Here is a 19,491-nt window from a genome sequence, read left to right as displayed (position 1 = left end):
ATCAAATAAAAATATGAATTTATATAAATTTATTATCATGTCTATAATGCATTAATGATTAAAGTAAACCCAAACAATGGTGCTAAGCATACATATTGTAAAAAAATTGTGTGTAATGTTTTAACTAAATTGTATAGAATATTTTTGTGCAATGTGCTTTGTTCCAAAAATAATTTTGGTCTTTCAAGAATTTTCATAGGTGATTGGGGTTTAAACTTATTTGCAAAAACTGATTGTGATGAAATAAAGGATATAAAGACAAGAAAATCTAATGTTCCCAGCAGGGAAATTCATTCACAGATATCAACTTTAGGGATTACAATGACTGCAGTGGCCTGCAAGTAATATAAATGTGTGAAGCATCTGGGTATAAGAAATAGGGGGCTGTTATTCCAGCGAACTAGAAAGCATGTCAGTCTCTACGAGGTGTTCACATTTATCACAAAGAAGAAACCTCAAACAATTTATCAAGTAAAATAAATCATCTGACCAGATTCAAAGCAGAAAATACCAGTTTGCAATACAATCACAGTATTCTTATATTTATATTTATTTTTGGACAGATATACACAGAGAATTTTCATCATTAATCATTCAAACTTAAATAATGTGCATATATATGGGTAATATATTTTAATTAATAAATAACTGATACTTGATACAAATTCTATAGATAACAGTTGAAATACTTATGTTCTTTCACATAAATTTACTATTTTCTTGTGTGGACTTACCCTTGACACAATATACCTGACTTTTGTTAAGTGTATCCTTATTTTGATTCTACTTTGCATTCTAGTGAGTGATTTTTAATTTTATTTCTTTTCCCTTTTATTTATTTATTGGCATTCTGGTTATCAAACTCAGGGCTTTACATATACAAGGCAATTGTTCTGTTATTGAGCAGTTATCTCTGGCCCAAAAAGAACTTTTGAAGAAACTAGTAGCCAATATATCAATTTTAATGAATTAAACACCGAGCAGAAAGTATGAGGAAGTAGATATAATTAGTTGGAAAATAATGAATTGAGAGAAACACTTAAAATAGTCATTTGAGTTCTCAGTGGACTGTGCATAATATTAACAAAAACTTACTTTGATATTATGAAATGGGAGCAATTATAGAACAAACAATAGAAAGCAAGAAACACCCAGATGCCTATAAAAATAATTGAGCATCCAGAGAAAGAGTATGGTGGGGAGATGTTTGTCTAATTTACAGCTAATCTGGGATTGATCCCTGAAACCTATATGGTCCCTTGAACCCTTCTAGGAATAAACCCAAAGCTCATAGCCAGAAGTAAGCTCTGAATACAATACAAACTCTACACACACACACACACACACACACACACACACACTCGTCTATCAAAACCCAGGAGCAAATGGAAATATGTGAATTATTCCAGAATGAAGAATAGTGAATTTATCTAAGATATTAAATTAAAATTAATATTAATAGATTATCTACCTTTTTATTGCATTGGGAAGGTATTTTTTCTCTGTTAACAAAGAACTTAAGCTTGGATCAATATTTAGTACATGGGAAAGTAAACAAACAAAGAATTAGAAAATCTAAGGCAATCCTATACCAAATGTGTATAGATATCCTAATAAGCTAAAAATCTCTTTGTAGGGATAACACTATAGCAAATGCATTATGCTAATTAAATATTTTAACTAAACTGTGAAAATAGAAAAAATTCAGGGAGATAAGTATAACAAAAAAGCTTCAAAAATAGTCGCAAGCAGCTGTTTTTCTGAACATAGAATTTAGAGTTTGAGAGCAAACGAAGAGGACTGATTTTAAAAATCATAATTTTTAATATTGAATAACTTTCTGACTTTATGCATAGAGTATGCACACATTAAATTAAATACAGCATAAGTAAAATTTTTAAAGGTTCAAGATGCAAAAAAAATGGGAAATCCTGTCTACAGTTGTGCAATAACAACAACAACAACAACAACAACAACAAAATCCTGAAAATCACAGCGTTTCATAGGCTCATGTATTTGAAAGTAGAGAAAAAAAACCCACTTAGAGTGCTGATTTGACCTTGAGAAATAGCCTTCCTTTAATAGACACTATCATACCTTAACTTTGGTTTTGTCAGCACCAAATAGACTTAGAAGGAAAATGCCTTGCTTCAGAATTCTAAACTCTTCTATTTTACATAAGTGGGAATCTGAGAAATCTTTATAAAGGTCAGAGTTATAGAATGCAGTCTCACTAAATAGATAAAAATCTTAAAATTAGGAATAAGAAATTCCCTTATCCACACACACACACACACACACACACACACACACACACACACACATCACCAACACATCAGCTGGGCTTGTATATAGCAGGAGAGTTTAACAGAAGGAACTGCAAAATCTCCTTTTAAGAAGGAATGTCAATAACAATTCAAAGATAAATGAGGCAAAAACCAGAAACTTAAGCAAATTTTAGCTCTGACACCAGCACGATAGCTAATAGTAAATACAGCTGTACACACAGCCAGATAGACAAAATCTGCCACTATATGTTTCTTTCAATTACTTTTACTCAGTTGTATCCAACTTTGAACAAAAATGATTAGGCAAGCTAAAAAGGGAAAACACAATCTAAAGTTATAGCAGTCATCAGGGCAAGACAAATATGTTTGAGGTTTTGAAAATACAGACTAGTAAAATCTAAAAACAATAACTAATTAACTAAGGAATCTAGTGGAAATCATGGGTGACATTCAAAGGCAAATAGGAAAAGTAAGGAGAGTAACTGAGACGCCAAGGGAGAAGCAAAAGAACTTCTAGAAGTTAAAACACAATATAAAAGAAGTGAAGAATGGCTTTGATAATTTTCTCAGTAGACTAAATTTAGCTCAATGTAGGATCAGTATCTCTAAAAGATATGTCATAGTTATCCTTCAGATTGAAAGTTATGAATGGAGAGTTGGAGTGATAATAGAGCAGGTATTACAATTGCCTCACATGTGTCTGACCCAGGTTTAATCCCCTGCACTCAGGAGTCAGGAATGATCCCTGAGAACAGAGCCAGATATATCCCCTGAGCAATGAGGGGCGAGGGGCTGAAAACTCAAACAAACAAAAAAATAAATGAAAAGAGCTTCAAGGTATTATGTGATATAGTTTATGAACGACCAGGATGTGAGAGGGAGCAATTCAAATACTCTGCTAATATCTCTTACTACTTATGAACGATAGTTTTATGCGAAAGATTATTAGCACTAAAGTTCCTGGAAATGACAGGAGTTCTGTCATTGAGTTTTTCAGAGAAAGCATTGTGACACAAAGCAGCATCATTCAATACGATTACTGCCACTATAACTCTTTGCTGGACTTTACTAAGAGTTACAAAAAGTATAAAAACAATTACTCAGGAAAATTATCTGTATGATAATGTGTGCTAAGGTTTGAAAGTTGGTGCATATTTATTGGCTGAGTTCAGAAAAAATAAATAAAGAGAACAATGGAAAAAGAACTACTAAACCTGGAGCTGGTAATAAAAATATTATGAAGTGAAATATTATGAAGATAGACATAGAAGGTGGTCAAGATGGTGATTCAGTGCAGTAAAATCTCTACCAAAAAAAGCAGGGAATGCTATTAACAGAAGACTAATGTCTAGAGTAGAGGTATAAAATTTATTTTCTGCGCCCTCCCCCCCAATCTCTTTTTAATGGTCCTCTTTTATTAATCTATGCTTTGACAATAGGCTTCGTTTTCAATGAGAAGTGTGATTCTTTACCCAATGCATTCTGCATTTTTAATAACTTTGCAGATAGTTTGATATTGTTCAGAGCACACTTTGCATAGCAAGACTATGGAGGATCAAATGTAAGGTAAAGGTAAAAAAGGTAAAGGCCCTCCCGTTGATCGTCGATTTGCTCGAGCGGGCCCAGTAACGTCTCCATTGGAGACTTTGTTGTTACTGTGTCTGGCATATCGAATACTCTCGGTAGCTTGCCAGGCTCTCCGAGAGGGGTGAAGGAATCGAACTCAGGTCGGCCATGTTGGCCGCTTGTAAGGCTAACGCCCTACCAGCTGTGCTATCGCTCCAGCCACTGCTCTAAATCTCTTCTCTGATTTTTGTATTCTAAAATATCGTTCACTTCATAACATTTTTATTTCCTAAAATGCTGGAGGAAAACATATCATTGGATTATAGTTTCTAAAATTTTAAGTTTGTTTTGAAGCATGCAAGAAAAAGGCTTACCTTTTTTGTCTTCAATTTTTATAGGAATGCCATCTTACTCTGTTTTCTAGATGCTATTAGGCAAAGCAAAATGAACTCATATATGATGATTAAAAAAATTTGAGCACATATGGGTGACTTTGTGCTTTCAGCTAATTCAAATGACAGACAGGGGACTCACAAGGTGTTGTTTTTTTTCCCTATAGATGAATTTTCTTGAACTGTTTTACCTAATAATAAGAAAGCATTACCTGTCACCTACACCTTCTAATGAGTTCTCATGAAGAGTCATCCAGCTGCAACATCATACTAAATTACTTCTTACATTTCCTAACCTAGGAAGGCAAGGGAAGTTATTTTCCTTGTCTAGTTGATGTTTGTATTCATTATAAGCTTCTTTACTTTTTCTAAAACTGAATTGAATATAAAATACCCGATTTTAGGTTTAACAGCTATTAGAGTTTTTAAGGACAAATAATTTGGATATACATAAATAAGAATATGAATAAATAAGGATAATTAATTTGCATCATTACTACAGGGCTGGAGCGATAGCACAGCGGTAGGGCGTTTGCCTTGCACGCAGCCAACATGGCCTACCCGAGTTCGATTCCTCCGCCCCTCTCCGAGAGCCTGGCAAGCTACCAAGAGTATCTCGCCTGCACGACAGAGCCTGGCAAGCGACCCATGATGTATTCGATATGCCAAACACAGTAACAACAAAGTCTCCAATGGAGACATTACTGGGCCTGCTTGAGGAAATTAATGAACAATGGGAGGACTGTGACAGTGACTACAGTGATTGCTTTTTTTTCATTATACAGTTCCCTGAGATTGTAGCCCAGAAACAGTTGTCATGCTAAAACAACTAGAAGTTGTCAAATAATTCAGGTTCTCTTTCAATCCATGGTATGTTTGTTTGTGACTGCAAAACCGATCATACTTTATTGGCATATTTTTCAGAAAATTCATGTGATGTATTTTCGGAGCAGATAGTACTGAATAAGAACCTTTAATTCATTTTCAGGGACAGAGAAGTGAACTTTATGTAGAGTAGTGAATTGTTCTGAGGCTAGTTCCTAAACAGAGAATATGTGTTAGTTGCTGAAAGCAACCATCATAAATGCTTGGGATTCCTCTGTCACTGGTTCATGTGCCCAGTTTTTAAGTTTGAGAAACAAGTTATCTGAGCTGGGATTGATAGATTCAGGAGCGGTTATGTTGAACTCCATTCATCTATAGTTCTCAGATGCTTCAATATTTTTAAGAATGAAAATACTGAGTAATAAGTAGACTCAGACTCTATAAAATAGAAAGGTTTATTGGAAAGTAGAAGGGAAAGGGAAAGAAACTCCCAAGCCAGAGGGAACTTAGTATAGGACAAATTAAGTTTGGCTCTTTCTATGGTGAGTTTAATAGGAAAACTGGGCGTTTGTGTTATTTATTGGTGATAAGGATGTTACAGAGAATGAAGGGATTATACAGGGATTCTGACTAGCTTTGGGCCCTTAGAGCTTTCTCTTCGGCTTTTGGTATTGTCCCTTGTCTCTTATTTTCCATGAGTTTGTGGTCTAAGGAAGGTTCTGTGATCCTGGAGAATTGTTAATTTCTCATTGATCAGACAAAGCCCAGGAATTTAAAGGAATGTTTAAAATATGGGATACATGGGGGTGATGGATAATGGGACTTCCCCCAGTAGATGGTAAGGGGACGCTGAAGCTTCCTCTTCTCTGAAGTTTACAAGTGAACAGAAAATCTTAGCACCTTTTTCCTCAGAATACCTCACTTCCCTCCAAGAACAAAACTTTGTGAAAACTAAGTATTAATGGCAGTCACAAAAATGTCTGTCAATTAAGTTTAATTACTCAGCTATTGGGTTGGAGTGATAGCACAGCGGGAAAGGCATTGCATGCTGCCAACATGGGTTCGATTCCTCCACCCCTATTGGAGAGTCCAGCAAGCTACCTAGAGTATCCTGCCCGCAAGCAGAGCCTTGCAAGCTACCCGTGGTGTATTCGATATGCCAAACAAAGTAACAAGTCTCACAGTGGAAACGTTACTGGTGCCCACTCAACCAAATCAATGAACAATGGGAGGACAGTGTCTCAGTGCTACTCAGCTATTAAGAGACACTCATAACTAAGCATCAGATTAGCTTTGCGATTACTTGGTTGTCATCCTCTACTGGATAAATATTATATTTTAATTGTTTTAAGGTGTTCTCTTGCAAATCTGTTCATTATTCAACACTGAAATACTGTGTTGACTACGGTAATTAATAAGGTAAAAGGTAAAGGCCCTCCCGTTGATCGTCGATTTGCTCGAGCGGGCCCAGTAACGTCTCCATTGGAGACTTTGTTGTTACTGTGTCTGGCATATCGAATACTCTCGGTAGCTTGCCAGGCTCTCCGAGAGGGGCAGAGGAATCGAACTCGGGTCGACCATGTTGGCCGCTTGTAAGGCGAACGCCCTACCCGCTGTGCATAAAAGTTACATAAATCTATTTTAAGTACTTAAAGGAAGCATTAGTCTCTTTTTTTAAGCATACATGTTTCATTTTTATAAAAATTTTCAATCTGTTTATTTAAAACTTTGAATATGTACTAAATATAGTGACACTTAATCAGATATAAAATCACAGTGCCAAAAATAATACTAGTTTTGCTAAAATAGATGTTAAATGGCTGGAGCGATAGCACAGCGGGTAGGGCGTTCGCCTTACAAGTGGCCAACATGGCCGACCCGAGTTCGATTCCTCCGCCCCTCTTGGAGAGCCCGGCAAGCTACCGAGAGTATTCGATATGCCAGACACAGTAACAACAAAGTCTCCAATGGAGACGTTACTGGGCCCGCTCGAGCAAATCGACGATCAACGGGAGGGCCTTTACCTTTACCTTTTAGATATTAAATAAAATCACATATTTGTATAAATAATTAAAACATTATGAAACAAATAATACCTTTGTACTGTAAAGTCATAAATGCATGTGTTTTTTTTTTTTTTTGCTTTTTGGGTCACTTCTGGCAATGCACAGGGGTTACTCCTGGCTCTGCACTCAGGAATTACTCCTGGCAGTGCTCAGTGGACCATATGGGATGCTGAGAATTGAACCCGGGTTGGCCACATACAAGGCAAATGCCTTTCCCGCTGTGCTATCACTTCAGCCCCCAAAATGTATAGTTTTTAATGATATTTTAACTGTGATTCAACTTACATATTTTTATATTTTATAATTATCATAACAACCCATTAAAATCAGTTAGTTACCATTTAGGAATTCAGTAGCATATAAAAAAATCTCTCTTTTAAGTAATAATACACATGTTTATGTGTAATTTTTATTGTCTCTATAATGTACTCACTAATGGTGCCAGAACTCCAAGTTGAATATTTCCATTGGGATAGTCAACATTATGGACAAACTAAACACTTTGTTCTTTCTTTAATCCTTTTCATCTCATATTAGAATACAATCTAACATTCAAAATCTGCTAGAATCCCTCATTCTCTAAGATTCTTTAACTACTTCCTGTGCAGTTTGTTTCTTTGTTCTCTGAATATGTTTGGAATTCGTAATGAATTCTACTATTATTTCTGTCTTTTTTTTTCTTTTCCACTTTATTTTATTTTATTTTTTTTAAAGTTGTAGATTTACAATTTTTGTGCTTTGGTTTCAATTATACAATGATCAGATACCCATCTGATTCTTTAACTACTTCCTGTGCAGTTTGTTTCTTTGTTCTCTGAATATGTTTGGAATTCGTAATGAATTCTACTATTATTTCTGTCTTAAGATAGGTTGTAATGTCACTGATAGTAGGAATAAATATTTATTTTTTATTCCACATAAATCTAATTCTGTGTGTTAGTAATCACAGATGCTCAAAAATCCCTATTGATTTAAGAGTATGAGGACTCCTCGAATTTTTATTTGAATGGATGTATGAAAATAGGGTCAAGAGTAAGCTCACAGCTGCTGAATGTAGGAAGGTAAATAATCCTTTAAAAAATCATAAGCATTATTATTTTATTTGTTTTGGGGCTCTACTCCTGGCTCTGCACTCAGGGATCACTACTTGTGGGGCTTGGGGGACCATGTGGAGTGCTAGGGATTGGTCACAGGCTGGTCATAAGCAAGGCAAGCGCTCTACCTGCATTACCGCCTCTACAGCCTCTGTAAGCATTATTTTAAACCAAAAAGCAAAATGAAATGAAATCTAGAATTTAACTTTAAGCATAGTTTTTTTATACATACACATGTATGTGTGTGGATGTATGTTATATGCGTACATGTACTTGTCACATACATTTTTAGCTTATTTGGAGTCACTTAAGGAATATACAGAAAGTTAGGATGTCATCACTCTTTGTCTTTAATAGATATCATCGTAGCATAACTGTTTTCCCTGAAATCCTGTTTTATCCTTTTCCAGAATGTGAGGTCATTTTCTGAAGCATGTTTAGCTGTAAGTGGAGTTCCCTAATTACTATTCTCAAAATTTGTATAAAATTTGGAATTAAAAGTTATAAATTTAACATAAAGCTATCACTCAAATGAATACGCTTTAGAACATGAAATGAAAGAATACCAGATGTTCGTAAGGAATAGGATAATAACTGACAGCACAGTAAACTAGAACACAACTATGAAGCAAAACATTAAGCAAAGTAAAGAGCAGCTGTGAGTTATTTTTCCAGGGTTTACAGTACTGATGAAATAAAATGTTAAAAAAAAATTTCTTCAAAGAACGACTCTAAATCATCAAAGAAGTACAATGTATAAATTTATCAAATTGATTTAACCAGTCCTGTATTATATTATATATATATATAATAAGCAAATTAGTATCAAAAGGTTGCAGATCAAAGATAATCTAAAATGAATGATATAAAAAGTAGTAAAACAGCATGCTACATTAGCACTTTTATAACAACCAACCTACTTCATAAATAATACTAATATCTGATTTTGTTTGTTTTGAGTTTGTCACTGTCACTGTCCTACTGTTGTTGATCAATTTGCTCGAGTAGGCCCAGTAACGTCTTCAATGTGACTCTTGTTGTCATTGTGTTTGGCATATCGAATACGTCACAGGTAGCTTGTCGGGCTTTGCCGTGCGAACGAGATTTATCTGTTATAAACAATCATTAGTTATTGAATGTGATTTAATTAATAATTAGATGGATATTTATTTAATGGGCTGGAGCGATAGCACAGCGGGTAGGGCGTTTGCCTTACACGCGGCCAACATGGCCGACCCGAGTTCGATTCCTCCGCCCCTCTCGGAGAGCCCGGCAAGCTACCGAGAGTATTCGATATGCCAGACACAGTAACAACGAAGTCTCCAATGGAGACGTTACTGGGCCTGCTCGAGCAAATCGCCGATCAATGGGAGGGCCTTTACCTTTGGGGCTGGAGCGATAGCACAGCGGGTAGGGCTTTCGCCTTACAAGCGGCCAACATGGCCGACCCGAGTTCGATTCCTTCGCCCCTCTCGGAGAGCCCGGCAAGCTACCGAGAGTATTCGATATGCCAGACACAGTAACAACAAAGTCTCCAATGGAGACGTTACTGGGCCCGCTTGAGCAAATCGACGATAAACGGGAGGGCCTTTACCTTTACCTTTTTATTTAATATACTGAAGTAGTAGGAAAAATTACGTGTAAATTTCATCATCCACATATAAATTCTCTTTTCAACACGCATAGACTCAACTACAAAGAGTCTTTATTACTTGTAGACAAAAAACTTCCAAAAATTACAATATGTTTTCTATGGTATATTTTTTTTTGATCTGAGTTTTATCTCCTCAGATTTTACTATTATTTGTCTTGGTCTTTCATTCTATAAAAGTTAGACTGTCCAACAATACCATCCATGAGAGATTTGTCTATATTACATCTGAAAAATACTAACAACTTTAATTCTTTTTGGTGTAGGGCAGTCTTACGGGTGTGATTTATTTTAAAATTATAATATTAAAAGGTCTTAGATAATTATTAAAAATAACATTTCAGGTAGAATAAATTTACCAGTTATTTTTTTCCTGCAAACTTGTACTACATGTTAATAATAGTTTCTCTAAGCTTTCTTTATGTTTTGCATTAATAAATTTAGTCATTAACTTGAGGTTAGCTGTTATTGCACATTTTCATTATTTAATAGTTGATCATTTTAACTTTCTTTAAACTGAAGTTTTAATTTGAAATTGAATCAATGCTGTTAAATTTACCGTTTTGTTGTGGACAAGTTTATTAAAATATAAAGTTATTTAACTTCTGAATCTTGATTTAAATCATGGATGATTTAAGTATTATTTTTCTTCTGTTCTAAGTATATAAATAGGAGAATTTGAAGTCAAGATTTAACTATACCTTTGAGATAAAAGGTAAATATCATTAACAAATTTCACTAAAGGTAACACCTATTTTCATAGGTGTTAGGATTGTAATGTAGTGGGAAAAACATTAAATGAATCTATGAAATAAATGGAATCTTAAGATAAAAAGCAACAAAGCAAAGAATAGTATGTTTGAATTTAATTTTATTGAAAAATTTAATTTATCTAGTCTTTCACTCACGAGCATCTCTTAAATATACCAGGATATTTCCTTCATTAGAATATTTAGATATTTGTTCTCAACTTTAAAAGAATTACTCTGTCAAGAGAGGTTACTAAATAGAATTATACCATTATTTATTTTGATATTTTTGATAAAAAATTTAGTCATCAATTGAGATTTGCTGTAAGTAGCATTAGATTAATTATAGCTCTGTTCTGATAAAAGACGTATCACTTAATTCACGGGTCTTTAGGACTTAAGAATTAATAGTTCTGTTGTCTTTCAGAGCATAAAGTTCCTTCCTTCCTTCCTTCCTTCCTTCCTTCCTTCCTTCCTTCCTTCCTTCCTTCCTTCTTTCCTTCCTTCCTTCCCTCCCTCCCTCCCTCCCTCCCTCCCTCCCTCCTTCCCTCCTTCCTTCCTTCCTTCCTTCCTTCCTTCCTTCCTTCCTTCCTTCCTTCCTTCCTTCCTTCCTTCCTTTCTTTCTTGTTTTTGTTCTTGGTCCAGACCTGGCAGTACTCAGGACTTTCTCCTGGCTCTGAGTCCAAGAATTTATGCCTGTTGGGCCTGGGTATCATATGGGAAGCCAGTGATTGAACCTGGGTTGGCAGTGTACAAGGTAAAGACCCTACCCACTGTGCTATCGCTCCAGTCCCTCAGAGGACAAAGGTATTTTTGTACTTTCAATTTAGAAGATATTATCTTGCACTCTATTTTTTAACCTTAGTTGGATAGTTATTAGGCAGTCTTTCTGACTTTGTTGTAATTTTCTTTTTTAAAAAAATATTAACTATATTTTAACCAGTTGCTTTTTAAAAATTAAATGCTGTTTTATTTTCATACAGTTTACATAGAATTTGAACAACTCTAATGAAATCAGTGAGTCAAAATATAAATTAATGCCACATGATTATTTCCGCCCTCTTGGAGAGCCCGTCAAGCTACTGGGAGTATCTCGCCAGCACGGCAAAGCCTGGCAAGCTACCTGTGACATATTCGATATGCCAAACACAGTAACAACAAAGTCTCACAACAGAGATGTTACTGGGCCCGCTCAAGAAATATTTCCACATGCTCCTAAAGAAAATACATGACTAAATAAACTCACGTAACAGAAAGAAAATAGATTACAAAGACATGAGAACAGAAAGAAGAACTAACACTTGCAAGAAAAGAAGGATGTAGGGTTTACTATAGATGCAGTAGGAATGGAAAATACAATTGGAGACTAATATTAATTGCTGCAAGTCCAAAACTTTCAAGCTTAAATTTAAATAGAAAAAAATATGTCAGTAATTACCACTTACTCAAAATGAAATGGAACAGACCAAGCTATCCCATATAATTATAAGCAATAATTATATATAAAATAGAAGATTTTGATAATTTTCTATTTGAAGTAATACCTAATTTCCAGAAATGCGCATTCTAATTTTATAAAATCATTTTTGGAAAGAGAAAGTCTGTATTCCATCATTGAGATCAGTTAACTCAATCACAATGCCAGGAAAGTATCGCAGCCACTTTCAGATGGTAAGTTACAAATTTGTGAGAAGAAAAATAAGGTAAGTTGAATTCACAGTAATTCAAAAGACATTCAGCAAATCAGTTTCATCCCACTGTGTGAGGATGATGTACCATTTTAAATATCTGTAAATGTTATTGCCACATTAATATGGCAGTACAATTAGCCACAATAAAAAGAGATTTGAAGCATTCTCTTCAGCATGAAAAATACAGATAATATTTCTATCCCGCATAATACTAAAGGCCATAATCACTTCAATATGACAAGAAGTGGTAATGTTGGCATAGGTTTGGGAAGGAAAAAATCAAGTCCTTATTATATTCTGCTATTATTATTTGTTAATCCCAAGGAATCCACGCTTCTTAATTTAAAAGTTCTTTGGAGATAAAGGCCTTTTAAAATTAATGATCATTGAACTTTGGGCATATAATTTCCCAGCACTGATCCCAGCACTGGAGTCAACTTCTCTCCACTGTAGCACTGTAGCACTGTCCTCCCGTTGTTCATCGATTTGTTATTGTTTTTTTTTTTAAATTTTTTTTTATTAGTGAAACACCATGAGGTACAGTTGTAGATTTACAATTTTTTGTGCTTGGGTTTGATTATACAATGATCAGATACCCATCCCTCCACCAGTGCCCATTTTCCACCACCATGGATAATATCCCCCCACCCCCATCCCCCCATTCCCCCCTGCCTCTGTGGCAGGGCAATCCCCTGTGTTCTCTCTCTCCTTTTGGGTGTTGTGGTCTGCAAAAGAGGCATTGAGTGGCAAACATGTTCAGTCCATAGTCCACTTTCGACATGCATCTCCCCTCCTGGGAGGGTCCTCCAAACACCCTTTATTTGGTGTTCCCTTCTCTGTCTGAGCTGTCCTTTCCTCTAGAATGCCTGACTGGCCACTAAGCTATGGAGTAATCCTCCTGGTGCTGATCTCAGCTATTCTTGGGTATTAATCTCATATTTTGTTACTTTATATCCCCCAGATGAATGCAATCTTTCTATGTCTATCCCTCTCTTTCTGACTCATTTCGCTTAGCATGATACTTTCCATGTTGTACCACTTGTATGTAAATTTCATGACTTCATCTTTTCTAAGAGCTACATAGTACTCCATTGTGTAGATGTACCAAAGTTTCTTTAACCAGTCATCTGTTCTTGGGCATTCAGGTTTCTTCCAGTTTCTGGCTATTGTAAAGAGTGCTGCAATTGCTATTGCTTATTCTGAACAAAATATACACAAGCATGTATATACAAAAAGAAATACAGAAATTCACATTCACAATACTTATTGTTTTTTAATATTTTTTAAAAAGTGTATAAAGTTATTTCTCTTCAGGAGATGATTGAAATTTGTATATAATCTTCTGCCATAACAATATGGAAAAAAATCCCATCCTAAAGATGTCCCTGTTCATTTTTTGGTTGATTATCAAGAAACAGTTTATACATGATTTTATTGAGTTGAAAAAAAATGCTGCTCAACATTGATATCTTGGTGTTCTCTGTTTATCAGAAGTGAGAAAAGATAATTCACCTAATCAATCCTGGAGTCAGGATCTACATTGATTTTCTCCACTAATGAGCCCACATCTAGTATGGCAGATGAAACTGGGTTTACTATTTGAAAAGTCCTATCATCCACTGTCATTCTCTAAAAACTATCAGGCTTGCTCTTCCTAAACACAGGGATTGAAGGGACATCTGATTGGAACAGAAATCTCTGCATTTGTAATGGTTTTCTGGTAGAACTAAGCTTTTCAACTTTCTCAAATATGTTGTATTGCTATTGATTGGTTACTTTGTTGGGTTCAACGTCTCAGTATCTGCCACTTGACAATTCCTATCATAAATAGCCTTTCCCTCATGACCTAGAAACCTACTGTGAGGACTTTTGTCAGCTTTAAGCTATTGATTCTTATGAAATTTGCAAGAAATAGGGCTATAATGTATGGTTATATTTGCAGTTTTGCTCCACAGGAGAAGGACATGTTGTGAAATGAAGTAATTTGGACAAGATTCTCTGTATCTTCCATGGATATACATATAGTTATGAAAGGTTGCATTATATATACACTTTCTTAGTTCAGGAAATATATTTCTAAGCAACTGGAAACATCAGAAAAATTAAGATGATATGAATAGAGAAGAGGGGGAATTTAAAAACTGAATGAACATGTATAGAATTAGCTTCCACAAGTTCTTCCTATCTTGCAATCTGAAAAGTACTAAAGAGGAACAAGATAATTTGAGGAATAAGACAGGGTTGGGATAAAAGATTCTATACCTTGACCCTCCCTGCGTGATTTTCAGGAGAGAGTGGTACAACCAAAGGGTCAGAAATAATAGGCATTTTCACAAAATCCTTTTCAGTTTGACAGAAGATAATGCTCTAGATATTCTATTTATGAATTATGTAAGGGAAGGAGAGAAATGGCCAGGTATTATAATTTAATGATATTGGAAAGAGTAACAAACATTTCCTCTGGTCTAGCCAGGTCAAAGAAAGTCAAGTGCTGCTGAGTATGAATCTCTTTGATAATACCCAAGAATACTTTTCCACAGAAATAAGAGTCCATCATTGTGACTGAGAATGGGGTGGGTAAATGGAATTACTCTCGAATGCAAGTAATTTCAAGAAAGTCATCCAGGATCTAATGCGAAACAGTTTTTTCAAATGTATGATTGCAATTTTAAAATAATAAAACCATTTTCCATTTTTTATGAAAAAAATATTTAAATTGTTGATGTTTCATCGTTTATTATTTTACATTCTACAAGACAAAGTGTAAGTTTCGTCACATCCTTAACGACTCTTTGGATGGTCAGGGCTTCTTGTTCTGTTTTTTTTTTTTTAACTGTTTTAGGTTTTGAGCCATACTCTGTGGTGCTCAGGATCAGGATTTATTTCTGTCTCTGCACTTAGTGATCACTCCAGAGAATGATATGGGGTGAAGGGAATCAAACTCGGGTCAGTTACATTGAAGGCAAAAGCCCTGCCCACTGTGCTATATCCCTGGCCTGGATGATCAGTCAACCATCAGCATACATTTTAATGGCTGCATGATCACTTAATATTGAGCACTTTATTTGCACCTTTCTACTGATAAATATTAGCATTATATTTTTTTTACCATCCCTATGGCATTCTATCTTTTCCTTCATTGGTAAAGCACCTGGTTTTAATCATCTGGGCTATGCTTAACCTTATTTCTGAGTTTTCGCAGTTCATATATTATAAATACAGTGCTTGATTAAATATTTATTATATAATAATTTATTTCACTTGGTTTATCCAAAACAGCAGATTTTTGTTAAACTGATTTATCAAATAACAATTTGTTCTTTTATTGGATTGACATTTGGGAATGATGTATAAGAATTGCTTAATTAAATCAATCCTCCACCTCATGGTTTTCTATTTCTAAAAAAAAAAAATTATGGTTTTAGTTTTTGTTTGGTACAAAGTTGATTGTTTGAATGACGTTGTTAAGAGATTTTCCATGTATTAACTGGACTTCTAAGGCCCATTTGTTCAGTTTAAAGATAGTTGTGTAGTCATATGATTTTTATATAAGATATTCAAGGCGAAAAAATACTAATAAAAGTCCCTCTCTATAGAGATATACATAAGTAGCAAAATAGTAAATACAAAGATATGTTCTTCTCTCCCCAAATGATATTGGCTTGCATTACAGAGTATAAATTTTTCCCTCTCTTCTCTCTCTCTCCCTTCCTCTTTCACTTCTATTGCAAAGCAACACTTCATACTAACATGTGCGCAAACACACACACACACACACACACACACACACACACACGGACGTGAACACACAGACCATCTGGAGAATCCCAGCACTTGCCTAATACAAAAATTTTCCAGAGATTTCTATTACTGTTTTCATCCTAATTTCATGGTGTTTAGAAAGCATTATTTTGACTTGAATTTCTCAAGCTTATTGAGGTTTATTTTCTGGATCACAATAGGTCTCCCTTCATAAGTATTGAAACCCATTTAAAAAAATGTGTATATATATACATATATATATACTTTTATTTGGGAGTATATTTGGCAAGCTTGCATTAACTAAATTTTTGTGAGTAGTGTTGTTCTTCTATATTTTACTGTTATCATCTATCATATTTATTATATCTGTTATTCTCAATGATTAGGGAAAATTTTTTCAAATATATTTGACAAAAATAATGGATTTATCCCTTTCTCTTGCACTCCCATATTTTGCTTCTTATATTATTTAACTCACATTGTTTTAAATAATTTGATAATTGACATCTCTATTATTATGAAATAATATAGCATATCTTTGGTAATAATATTCTTTCTGACATATAGTTTCTCTCATAGCAATATAGCAATAGAATATACTATAGAAGTAAACCAATCCTGCTTCTTTTTATATTTTCTAGTTTTGGGGCCACACCCAGCGATGCGCAGGGTTCACTCCTGCCACAGCACTCAGGAATTAGTCAGGGATTGAATCAGAATTAGGCATGTGCAAGGCAAGTGCCTCATACAATGTACTATCTCTGTAGCCCCTCTTTTGATTAGGATTAGCATCATATTTTTTTTCATCCCAACATATAACTAGATTGGCTCAAAATCCAGTTTGTGTTTTTCAGTTATTTTAGATGGTATTTTTCCCAATCTCATTTGCTTTACCTGGGTGTACTCATAGATCAGTAATCTGCAGAATGCTTGAAGACTCTTTTTTACCTCTAAAACTGCCTCTCATAATATTTTTCTTTCCTATACTTTTTTTTAAATGTTCTAGACACTTAAGTTTTAAATTTTTGCAGCCATTAATAAAGGTAAAGGTAAAGGCCCTCCCGTTGATCGTCGATTTGCTCGAGCGGGCCCAGTAACGTCTCCATTGGAGACTTTGTTGTTACTGTGTCTGGCATATCCAATACTCTCGGTAGCTTGCCGGGCTCTCCGAGAGGGGCGGAGGAATCGAACTTGGGTCGGCCATGTTGGCCGCTTGTGAGGCGAACGCCCTACCCGCTGTGCTATCGCTCCAGCAGCCATTAATACTTTTTAAATATTTTGTTTGCTTCCTTGTTTTTCCACCAGTGCATCTGTTCGATATTTGATATTCTTCCACATCGAGTAAAGATTTAGCAAAATAAGCTTTTTAATAAAAGCATGCCTGGGGCCTTAGACAGTATAGCAGATACTAAACTCAGTACCTTGAGCACAGAGCTCTGAGTAATACCTGTGCTTTGCTGGATGTAGCAGTAAAACAAAAAACTAAAGAAAACAAAAAAGTCTTAATTCACAACAGATATATATGAATCTTTAATTTAAATTACCTTATTTTCCTAGCTATGTAATAGTCTCTACTATTAATCTTATCCATTAGATTTTTCTTTTCATACTCTGAATATTTAAAAATAATTGGGAATCTGAGTTTGGCCATACCCTGCAGTGATAGGGAACTATTTCTGGCTCTGTGATCAGAAGTGACCCCAGCGTCGCTCAGGACACCTTATGTGGTTCCAGAAATCGAACTAGTGTTAACCAGTAAGCAGATTACCTCTCGTACTGTTTCTCTGCTCATGTACAATTTTTGCTTTTAGGTCTGTTTTTGTTTTGGGGCCACATCTGGCTGTGCGGAGGGCTTATCCTGGCTCTGTGCTCCGTCATCACTCCTGGTGGGATCTTTGACCATATGGGGTGCAAGGGATTGAAATCAGGTCAACTGTGTGCAAGGCAAAAGTGTTTTGTAGTGTATACCTTTGGTCCCTAGCCCTGCATGATTATTTAAAGAGTTTTTCTTCTCTACTGCTGTAATATTGACCTGTAAATTCAATGTAAACACAATTAATACCTTGCTTCTTAATTCAAATTTTCTTCCCAACTCAGGACCACTTTGTGATCTTAATTGCATTCAATGTTTCTTCTCATATCTAATATTTCCTTTTTTGACTTTTTTCTTGTAAACTAGGCAACGTGAAAGCTGGTTTTTAGAAATTCTTGTCCTGTTAATTTTTCTGTATATTGATGAATTTTTTTGTCTATTTAATATTTTCCCCAGTTGGACTCCAGCTCCAAACATTGTATTGTCAAGGTTGAGTTTCCTTGCTTTTTCAACTCTCTCTCTCTCTCTCTCTCTCTCTCTCTCTCTCTCTCTCTCTCTCTCTCACACACACACACACACACACACACATGCACGCACGTACACACACACACACACACACACACACACACACACACACACACACACCCTCTCCCATTTCTGTGCCATAGTCGGTTTCAGATTCTGATTATTTCTTGACTGAAATTGAGCCCTCATTGTCCAGCATCTCTGGAAGAGCTTAATTTTAAATGGCTGCCCACAGCAATATGACTGGGGCTGGAGCAATAGCGCAGGGTTAAGGCGTTTGCATGCGGGTGGACCTGGGTTCAATTCCCAGCATCCCATATGGTCCCCCAAGCATCGCCAGGAGTAATTTCTGCGTGGAGTCAGGAGTAATCCCTGTGCGTTGCGGGGTGTGACCCAAAAAGCACAGCAATATGGCTCTTTGCTGGATATCTGTTTGCCTTTTAGTTACAAAGTCATTTCTGACTTCGTGTGGAAAGCAATAGAAATGCAAACATTTCAATGTACAGTTCCCTTCTTTCACATATCTCCTGATTTCTCATCTTGGCCCCATTTACTTGCTCTCCAGTGTTTTCAGATTCAGGGAATTTCCCGCCCCCCCCCCCCCCCCCCCCCCGCCCCCCTTGCATTTCATTCCCAGTTAGCAACTGGTATTTGGAAGCGGAAACCATCGTCAAGCTTTTTTATTATAAGAAACAAATCCTTATGGTGCTTTTTGTCTATGCTAAAATCTAAGAAAAGAAATCCTCAATGATTTCAACCTAAACAGTGTTGTATAAACAAACACACAATTAAAATATCGCTGAACTAATGTGATTATAATTAATGGAGCACACCTGCGCAGGGCTTACCTAAATCAATCTAAATTAAATATCCTGGTGCTTACATTTAACATTAATATCAAATCAAAACTTTAATGAAGTAATATATTTTATTTTGTTTGCAGAGCAAGAATCATTCATTTGAGTTTGGAAGTCCCAAAGTAGTTATTGGTGCTGTGATGAACACATTTGGGCCTCCAAGTGTGCACTGAGTTTGATTTCATTTTGTAGATAATTTGAAGTACTCAGCA

This window comes from Sorex fumeus, unplaced genomic scaffold (genome assembly GCF_029834395.1).
Source record: "Sorex fumeus unplaced genomic scaffold, SorFum_2.1 ptg000033l, whole genome shotgun sequence".
Taxonomy (NCBI): domain Eukaryota; kingdom Metazoa; phylum Chordata; class Mammalia; order Eulipotyphla; family Soricidae; genus Sorex; species Sorex fumeus.
The sequence above is the reverse complement of the archived record's forward strand: the minus strand, read 5'-3'. Positions refer to the sequence as shown.